Source organism: Echinops telfairi, unplaced genomic scaffold, assembly GCF_000313985.2.
Source record: "Echinops telfairi isolate 266 unplaced genomic scaffold, ASM31398v2 ScPeMD7_20;HRSCAF=75, whole genome shotgun sequence".
NCBI classification, from domain to species: domain Eukaryota; kingdom Metazoa; phylum Chordata; class Mammalia; order Afrosoricida; family Tenrecidae; genus Echinops; species Echinops telfairi.
Window position 1 is genome coordinate 10,034,490 of NW_022103917.1, and position 10,027 is coordinate 10,044,516.

The 10,027-nt window shown below is 46.9% G+C and overlaps 1 protein-coding gene across 1 annotated transcript in view; it reads left to right on the forward strand.

Annotated features, from left to right (window-relative positions):
* Nucleotides 1-7,564: 7,564 nt before the first annotated feature.
* The window catches only part of MOSPD1 (motile sperm domain containing 1), a 35,625-nt gene continuing 33,162 nt past the window's right edge, over nt 7,565-10,027 (forward strand). The window contains exon 1 of the mRNA XM_004715358.2: nt 7,565-7,653. The gene's annotated coding sequence lies outside the window, so the exon portion shown is untranslated. The remainder of the gene's footprint in view (nt 7,654-10,027) is intronic.

The following is a 10,027-nucleotide window of genomic DNA, read 5'->3' on the forward strand; positions in this document are numbered from 1 at the left end:
CAGGAAAGATTCCCCTGGCACCAGCCCCATGCTCAGTGTAAACAGAACTCAACGAATTAAGAAATCAATATGGACAAAACAACAACTCACAGATTGCAGCTCATAGTTGGACTATACTCACATAACCTCCTCATCTCAACAGTACCTTAAATTCTGTAACGTTGGATAAATTATTGATGTTATTAATGCAATCACCTTATATGCCTGCAGATGATTAACAATGTTTTTCTTCTTTTTGTTTCTTTGTTCTTCTGCCTTTGTTTGTTTGTTTTGTTGTTGATCTTGCTGGTTTTTGTTTTGTCGTAATATGACTGCAAAGTAAACAGGAGTCACTCATAACCTGTGGACAAGCAGAATAATTCTGGTCTCTCAAGTAATTCTAGCCCCAATCCAAGAATAGTCAGTTCTGATAATATGGCCCTGCTCGATACTCACCTCCATGAAGAGATCACTGAAGATAAGGGTGGTTGAAGAAAGCAGGTGGTGCCTGGCTACCAATTGGAATAGTGTCTGGGGTCTTAAAGGCTTGTATTCAAACAAGCAGCCATCTAAGTGACCCATCAACTAAGTCCATATGGAAGAAGCACACCAGCCTGTGTGATCCAAAGATGATGAAAACAAAATCCAAAAAAGATGGGGAGGGAAGTATCAGAGCTTAAATTGTGAACACCCAGTTTATAGAAGGTTATGGAGGACTGTGAGAGCCGGAAATCCATCTGCATAGTATCTAGTCAGATTAATCCTCCGGCAGATCCCCTCTAGTCACAGGTGAGGAACTCAAACAGCTTTACTATCAGACAGAGATTATTGTAAACTTGATTATGGTGGAAAGCAGCTCTAGGTTGAAATGTTTCTTCCTTGTTCCATGACAAAAATCTACTTTTTGGCTTTTTAAATATTGATGGTGGTCTTTTCTCTCTTACTCTTTATTCGTATCTTTATCTTTATATTATTATTTTCTTTTGTTGTTTTATTTTTTATTGTTTCTGTTAGGTTTCCCAGTTTGTGAAGCACCGAAGGAGTGGATACATAGAGACAATAACTGATGCAATGGTTTATGGGGATGTGGGGTGGAGTGGGGTGGGGGAGCAGGGAGGATGAGAGGATTGGGGGAGCAAACAATGAATGTGGTAGGGGGAGGGAGCATTAGAACTGATTGTGATGTTGTATATACAACTCTTTTAAAAAGCGAATTAACTTTGTAGGTGTATGATATGTGAATACTATACCAAGTAAACTACTAAAAAAAAGAAAGAATACAAAGTTGACTAATTGTTAACATGGGTGAAGGAGTATGTTAATCTGGGTTGAAATGGAGAAACAAATGCATAGACACTCATATGTGTATAAGAAAGAGCTTTATATAAAGAGTAATTATATATTAATAAAACATCTCAGCCCAGTCCAGATCAAGTCCATAAGTCTGGTATTAGCCCATATGTTTGATACCAATCTATAAAGTCCCCTTCAGACTCACGAAACAAATGCAATGACACTGAATGCAGGAAGATCACAGGACAATGGGTGGGAACTCTTGTGGATCCAGTGGCATTGTAAGCATCTCAGCACTGGCAGGGGTCTCCACATGGCTCCTCCAGCTCCCAGGGCTCTGGCTGCATCAGTGTAGCTCCATGTGCCTTGTCAGCAGGAAGATGAAACAGAGCGTGTGTTTCCAACCTTCAGGGAGGAAGACTGAAGTTCCCAGAATCCTCAGGGGAAGGTCATGCCCACACAGAGGCCTCATTGGCTCTGACCTGATTGACAGGCTAGACTCCACCCTTCACAAGTTGACAGGTGATTAAGTAACTGCCACAAAGAGGAAGAGTTTTTACTTAGGGGGCATTGAATTTATGTTAATGGTAGTGGAATAATTCGGGAAAGGACATTACGAATGGTTGTACAACATGAAGAGTGTATGTAATCAATGGCACTAAATTATACATGTAGAGGTCGTTCAATTGGAGAATTCTTTGTTGTGTATGTTTTGCAAAAATTAAAAAAATAATGACACGAATAGCAATGAGTACACGGAAGAAGACAGTGTTCTAGAACTGATTGTGGTGATGATTGTACAAATCTTCTTGATATGGTTGAAATATTGAATTGTGTGACATGTGGTTTAAACGTCAACAAAACTGTCAAAAATGAAAGAAAAGAAAGGTGTTACTTTGAGGGCTAAGAGGTGCCTGACCTAAGCCATGGTATTTTCAATGGTCCCATAAGCATGTGAAAATTGAACATTGAATACAGAAGCTCAAAGAAGAACGGATGGCATTGAATTATGGAGTTGGAATAAAATATTGCAAGCACCATAGACTACAAAAAGAAATCTCAGAAGAAGTACAGCCAGCGTGCTCCACAGAGGCAAGAACAGCAAGACTTCATCTCACGTATTTGGGACATGATGTCAGGAGAAGGACGTCACGCTTGGTAGAGTAGCGGGGCAGTGAAAAAGAGGAAGACTTACAACAAGATGGATTGACATAGTGGCTGCATCGATGGGCTCCAAACATAAGAACAATTGTGAGGATGTCAAAGGACCGGGCAGTGTTTTGTTCTGTTGTCCATAGGGTCCTTATGAGTCTGAGCTGACTTGCTGGTCCCTAGCTGACTTGCTGGTCCATAACAAGAGTATTTTGAAATACTGTTGACATACCTTCCAGTATCACAGTAACATGCAAGCCACCACAGAACAACAAGCTGAGAGATGGGTGGAGGCTGGTGCCACATGGTTGTTGTTAGTTCTTGTTGAGTTAGTTCCAACTCATAGCAACCCTATGTAAAACAGAATGAAACACTGGTCCTCAAGTGTTGCTACCTTGAGCCCATGTTTGCAGCCACTTTGTCAGTCCATCTCATTGAGAGTCACCCTCTTTTTTTGATGTTCCTTACTTTTCCAAGCATGATGCTCTTCTCTAAGGATTGGTCCCTCCTGATAGCATGTCCAAAGTATGTGAAATAATTACTCCAGTCCTCACTTATAAGGAGCATTCTGGCTGCACTTATTCCAAGACAGATTTGCTTGTTCTTCTGGCTGTCGATGGTATCTTCATTATTCACCACCAAGACCATAATTCAAATATATCAGTTCTTCTGTGATCTTCTGTATCTGCACATATTGTCCAACTTTTGCATGCATAAAAGGCAATTGAAAAACGTATGGCTGGGGTCAGGCACATCTTAGTCTTAAAAGTGACACCTTTGCTTTTTAACACTTTATCTACTTGTTAACCTTTTATTGTACATCTGGTGAAGGTTTACAGAGCAGATCATGAGTTTAACATTCAACAATGCATACACACTTTGTTTCATTTCATTGCAATCTTCTCAAGGTAAATACCACTTACCTCACTTCCTCCCAGTGTTTCCTGTTTCCTAACCCTTTTGAACTCTGTCTTTGGGTCAATGCTGCCCTTTTGATCGCACATGGTTATTTATTCTAAGGTGTTCCTACCTCCCTGGTGTCACTGCTACCCTCATAGACCTGCGTAGTGTTTGGCTGAAAATTGATCCTTGGGAGTAAGTTCTCTTTCAGGCCTGAAGGGTGGCTAAGGGCCATAGTCTCAAGGATTTTATCAGTCTATCCGACCAGTAAGCCTGGTCTCTTTTTTTCGATGTTGGGCTTTGTTTTACAACCCCCGCCTCCCGCACTCCCAGATACTCTAAGCAGGACCTTTGAACATGGGCCCTTTCAGGGCAGTTAGTAATGGTAGCGGGGCACATCTAGTTCTTCTGTCTCAGGACCGTGGAGACAGATGTTCACATGGTCCATTAATCAATTGGGCTAATTGGTTCTATGTGTCTTAGATTTTCATCATTCTTCTTGGCTCCAAAACACCACCTACTATGGCTGAACCTGGAGGACATTTTGCTGAGTTAACTTAATCAATCACAAAAGGACAAATACTGTGTGAGAGCACTATTGTAAAAAACAGAAACAAGGTTTGTACATTAAAAGAAACATTCTTTTTGATGATTATAAGGGGTGGGACAGGAGGCATAAGTCGCAGGATAGAGGGTAGACACATCTTAACTTGGGTGAAGAGGAAGGCACTGTATAGTAAGAGGGACATTAGCAAAAGAATGACAGAGCAAGGGAAACCCCTGGGAGAAGCGAAAGAGTTGAAGGTGACAGAGGTCAACACTGTTAGATACACAAGCCTGCAATAATGGCGATAAACAAGTAGATGCATAGATACATAGATAGACATGAAGCTAACCAGGTGTAGGAGAGATAGTTGGACTATATCTATATCTTTTTTTTTTTTTCAGAAAGATTATTTGTGCATGGGCCTTTACCTTGGCGGCAAAGCTATCCACGAATGTAGTGGCGCATACAGGGGGCAAAGCTAGGAAACCTTTTTGAAAAATCCTTTTTCAAACTCTTCATTTTGCATTAGGTTGTGCATCTCCAACCATCATTTGTGAAAGCTCTTTGCACACAATCAAACCCGTTGAGGGAATGGGCTTCTGGGTCTGGGGGCTCGGGACCATAGTCTCAGAGGATACTGAGGGCAATTGGCATTACTCAGTCCACCAAGACCACGTTCTACTTCCTAAGTTAGTGAGCAGTGACTGGAGTCTTAAAGGCTCACAAGTGGACCTCTCAAGTGCTTTTTAACATTTTAAAATGCACCTTTGGCCGCAGATTTGCATGGGAAACTATGTTATTTGATGCTTAACTGTTGCTTCCTTGGGCATTGATTGTGATCTACGTAAAAGGAAATGCTTGACAACCTCACTCTTTTCTCTGGCTATCATGATGCTGCTTACTGGTCTGGTTAGGAGGATTCTTGTTTTCTATAAAACAAAAGGTGTAGTTCATACTGAAGGCTGTAGTCTTTGATCTGCATCAGTAAATGCTTCAAGGCCTCTTTGCTTTCAGCAGGTGAGGTTGCATCATCTGTATATCACAGGCTGTTAATAAATCTTCTTTTAATCGTGATACTGCATTCTTCATATAGTCCAGTTTCTTGGATTATTTGTTTAGCCTACACATTGTATAAGTATGATGAAAACACACACACACTTTTCCTGATTTTAAACCATGCAGTATCCCCTTTTTCTGTCAAAGAATGACTGCCTCTTGGTCTCACATGAGCACAAAGAAGTGTTCTGGAATTCCCATTCTTTGAGATGTTTTATATATTTTGTTATGATCCACTCAATTGAATGCCTTTGTGCAAACATTTCTCTTGTATTTTCTGCTTAACACCAAGATTCATCTCATCTTGGAATGAGAACCTCCCAACAAGCTGGTCAAGGAGTCTTGTCCTCGTATTAGAGATGAGGAAACTGCAAGGTTTAAAATCAGGCAAGGCGTGCATCACAGTTGCGTCCTTTCGTCATACTTAGTCAATCTGTAGGCTGAGCAAATAATTCAAGAAATTGGACTATGGGAAGCAAGCACTATCAGGTTTAGAAGAAGACTCATTAACCACCTGTGCCAGGCAGAGTGTAGCTTGTAGTTTTATCAAAGAGAAAATAAACACGGCATCACACAACAACAACAGAAAGTCAGATGTGCACTATTATAAAGGATAATTTATGACATAGATGTGTACACTGTCTGAAGGAACGTGGAAACCACAGGTAATGGGAGCTACATAGAAGTCAAAAGCCTCCTAAAGGCAGAAGCAGCTATGCCTACATTTGGAAACTCAGTTATTTTCTATGGCACTATGGCATAATTTTTCGGCCCTGGATTCCATGCAAGCTAGACCAGTTACATTTTCCACAACAGTGTATTGTGCCACAAACCAGTCTGACCTGCAAGGGAAGAGTCCAAGGTCTTAGACTTTTGCAATGTTCTGCTACCTAACCAGTTTGCAAAAACAACACGTGACCAAGTCAAGCTAGAGCTATCCTAGTGAAGGGAGGGTGGCGGTTGTATGAGGCCTGGCTTAAGGTCCTCTCTGGGCCTACTTAGAGCTCCAAATGCAGTGATCATCGATAATGACATTTCGTTCTATCTCATTGGTTTCCTGTCAGAGAGCTATGGGACGAGGAATTCAAGTTTAGGTATGAAGTGAAGGAAGACATAGACACAACTACTAATTGATTACCCAAGTCAGGAGGAGCTGCCTAGCAGAATAAGCAATGTTGTGTGGTGATGGCTTAGGAGCAACTAGCTCACGTGAAGGACCCTGGAAGGTTTATTGGAGGAAGTAGCATTTCCCTTGAGACTCGAAGGATAGGTAGGTAGTCCACAGATAGAAAAGGGTAAACGGAAGTTATGTTCGAGCAAAATCATCAGAGACCTGAGCCCAAGAATGTACTGGTAGTCCATTGCTGGGTAGGGCTGTTGTTCGTGTCCTTGTGCTCCCATGTACAATGAAACAGTCCCACACCCTCCCCATGATCTGTTATGCATCTAATGGATTTTTCCTGGCTTATTTTCCAAAGCATATTGCCAGGCCTTTCTTCCTAGTCCATCTTCCTCTGGAAGCTCTGCTGAAACCTGCTCAGCAAATGTACAAACCTCCATCGACTGGCGGGTGGTTGCTGATATGAGGTGGATAGGACCACGGGGATGGTTATTTGAGTCTTATTCTGGTAGGAGGAACCCTGGTGGAGTAGTACTTCCCTGTTGGCCCGCTAATGGAAAAGTCAGCAATTGGAAACCTCCCCCATTAGCTCCACCGGAGAAAGACAGGGCTCTGTACTCCTGTCAAGAGTTACAGCCCCAGAAACTCATGAGGCAGTGCTACTCTGTCCGAATAGGGATCCCTATGAGTCAAATTTGATTTGAAGGCAACAAGTTTGGGGGGTTGGGGTTTTCCTGGTAGAGAATGGTTCTGTGGATGCTACAATAGACTCTTCCTTTCCGCACCTCATGGCCAATTCGAAAATTCGATCTATAGCGAATCTCCAAGGGACCCTGTAAAGTGACTTAGAGAGCTGGTGGAGCTAATCCCAGGTCTGTCTTCCACAAAGGACCAGTTTATTGAGTAGCATCAAGGACAGGGTTATGGAGACAAAAGAAGGGTTTGGGCTCCATTCAGTAGACACTGCGGAGACAATAAACGGGCTTAAGCAGTGGCACTAAAAGGGTCACATACATATTTTAGCTAGATCCCCCCGACTGCTCTCTGGGAGATGATTTTAGGCAAAGGCAAGAGCTGGATGAAGTCCAGTCAAGGGGCGCCTGCAACAGTCACAGCCCAAGGTCATAGAGCCAAAATCGGCTGGGGGACAGAGGACAGAATGAAGCCCAAGTCTCCAGGCTCGAATCAATTCCCCTGGGGGTCCTCATGGGATGTGTGTTTGCAAGTGAGAGCCTAAGGGAGTGAGACTGGGATAGGGCGGAGTCAAGGGTGACTGCCTAGCCCAGCACACAGAGAGGGGCCTTTCTAGGGAAGAGGAGCAGGAAGCAAAGGTCTGAAGATCGACAAGCACCGAGTTGGTAAGACAGAGAAAAGAGGCCCACTCCCACCCTTACTTACCCCGAGCCCAGAGGCCAGGTGGCCACCACGAGGCCCCGCCCTCGTCGAGGCTCCACCCCTTCCTCCTCTTCCCACCGCCGCTCACCTCGCGGGCTGCGAACGTCGGCGGTCCAGTCCTCCGGTATCCCAGCAGGCAGTGCAGCCGGCGACGTCGACAAAGGACCAGAGCCGCGTTCGCAGCTGTTTTCCGAGGAGCTGGTGTGCTAAGGTGGGAGTCCCCGGCCGTCCGGTCACCCACTTCCTCAGGTCTGGGGCAGATATGGGGGAAGTTAGGTGGCCGGGAGCCCCGGGGCCCGGACGGCCGGGTCCCTGCCCCGGCTGGGGAGCGCTGACAGCGGCTCCCGGCGCGGCAGCAGAGGGCGCCGGCCGAGGGCTCTGGGTGGCCGGTGGGTGGCGGCGGGTGGGCGCCGTTGCCGCTGCAGCTGCCGCGCCGGGGAGCTGCCGGCTCAGAGGGCACTGGCCCCGGCTCCGGGCCCTGCGGGCGGCAGCGCGACGGAGTTTGGTTGCCCCGGGATCCAGCTCCAGGGACAACTCCTTGGGCGGACCTTGTGAGCAGGGCTTGGGGAGGGAGGCTGCCTGGCTGTTTGGGGTGACACCGCCCTCGCCCTATCGCCTCTGCCCTCCGGCCCGACCGGACCCCCCCCCCCCCCCCCCGGGAGCCACTGGAAGGCGCTCCGCGAGGCGGGAGCGAGAACCCGGGACGTCCCGGCAGGGGCTATGCGCTCCGCTGAAAGGGAGAGGGCAGTGGGGTGAAGAGGTAGGGGGCGGGTGGACACCTTGCGTGGTGCTGAGGATGGCAGTCCGGGGCTGTCAGGGGCCGTGTGGCCTGGATCCTCGCGGAGCCCTAGAGCTCCGCGCGGATCGTGGTGGTTGCACCAGTTGTCTGCTGTAAACAGGCTCACATGACTGGTTTCTCATGGAGCCGGCTGGTGTGGGGCAGAGGGCTGGAAGGCTGGGCCCTAACCCGGTGGAGTTGGAGTCCTGCTTCATCTCTCTTCTGCCGGTTCACCTGTCACTGATGTCAAAGACCTGACATGGGCCCTTTCTGGACTGAAGTAGCATTTCTATTTTCTATCCCAGCAGAATCTGAGGAACTTCTGGGGTAGGAGGGGGGGAGGGGGGCAAGAGGGCAAGTCATATTGAGTTATAAGTTGCAAATGATCCCAGATCTTTGATCACTGGGAGAAATAAGAGGCAGGAGGCAAACCCGAACATAGAGGTCTGTTGGCTCTTGCTCCCAAAAGGAATCCTGCCCTTTTAGACTTCATGGCGACTTTTTTTTACTAATGTGAGTTCCAGATTGAGGGGAAAAGTCGACTTTTCCTGGCAGGGCACACACATAGGATTTCATACATACTCGGTGATAACAATCGTGTCCATATTTCCCCTAAGTGCTGGGGAATCGCTGTCAAATATTAGATACAAGTTATTGAGCAAGGAGGGAGTGGGTGCTCACTTTTCAGTCGTGTGTGTATTTGGTAGAAGGCAGTGGGCAATGTGGAGTATGGGACATGGCCAGCTGTTGCTCTCTTCCTACCCCATACCCAGGCAGGAGGAAAGGTGGAGTAGGTGATCAGTGTTGCTCCGAATCCTCTTTTGCCACCTGATAGCTAGTGGCTGAGTGGATTATGCCCTGGATGGGCTGCTAACTGCAAGGTCAGCAGTTCGAAACCACCAGCCACTCAAAGAGAAAGGTGAGGCTTTTTATTCCATTAAAAGAGTTACAGCCTCAGAAACCCACAGGGGCAGTGCTACCCTGTCCTGTAGGATCACTATGAGTCAGAATAAACTCGATGGCAGTGTTTGCTTTGGGAGAACCTCACCCTACTGTAAGAGCATTAAGTGATTTATGCTTTGAGGCCCTCAGTCTCCTCATCTATAATAAAGAGATTTTGTTTCAGCCTCTAAGGCCTCTTGTAGCTCTCAAATTCCATAAAACAATACCATGAAATCTCAAATGTCTATATAGCTTCCTGTTTTATATAAGTTTGATCATGCAGGATTCGGCCTTTGGGGACTGACTGATTTCATTCAAGCTTCATGTTTCATGGTCTGTCTGAGTTAGTGGTGGGCTGGGACTTGGTTTTCCTGGAGGGCTGAGTGGTGGTGGTGAGTGTTCGCCATGATCTGCTGTGGATCCAGTCCTCTGCCCGTGGGTCTGTGGATCCAGCCCTCTGCCGGTGGGTCTGTGGATCCAGCCCTCTGCCGGTGGATCTGTGGATCCAGCCCTCTGCTGGGTGGGTCTGTGGATCCAGTCCTCTGCTGGTGGGTCTGTGGATCCAGTCCTCTGCTGGTGGGTCTGTGGATCTAGCCCTCTTCCAGGCGGGTCTGTGGATCCAGTCCTCTGCTGCTGGGTCTGTGGATCCAGCCCTCTGCTGATTGGGTCTGTGGATCCAGCCCTCTGCCGGTGTGTCTGTGGATCCAGTCCTCTGCCGCTGGGTCTGTGGATCCAGCCCTCTGCTGAGTGGGTCTGTGGATCCAGTCCTCTGCCGGTGGGTCTGTGGATCCAGCCCTCTGCTGTGTGGGTCTGTGGATCCAGCCCTCTGCTGAGTGGGTCTGTGGATCCAGCCCTCTGCTGAGTG